The following is a 243-nucleotide window of genomic DNA, read 5'->3' as shown; positions in this document are numbered from 1 at the left end:
GCCAACAAATTTGCCTAGTTCTCTCATTTTCTCTCCTTGCATAAACATAAACAATTCCTATTTCCTCCTCGCCTTGAAAATCTTCCAATGCTTCTATTCACCCCCCCCCCCCCGCCCAGTTCTATTTATAGTTCACATTCTCCTCATGCATTTCTTCCATTCCGGATTGCCGCCCGTGAGCGGCCGACCTACAGATCCTTGCAGAGGAGATTGCGCGTTCATATTGGTCTTCTGTTGGTTCTG

Source organism: Penaeus monodon, chromosome 31 (genome assembly GCF_015228065.2).
Source record: "Penaeus monodon isolate SGIC_2016 chromosome 31, NSTDA_Pmon_1, whole genome shotgun sequence".
In the NCBI taxonomy this organism is placed as follows: Eukaryota; Metazoa; Arthropoda; class Malacostraca; order Decapoda; family Penaeidae; genus Penaeus; species Penaeus monodon.
Note: the sequence above shows the minus strand (reverse complement) of the source record.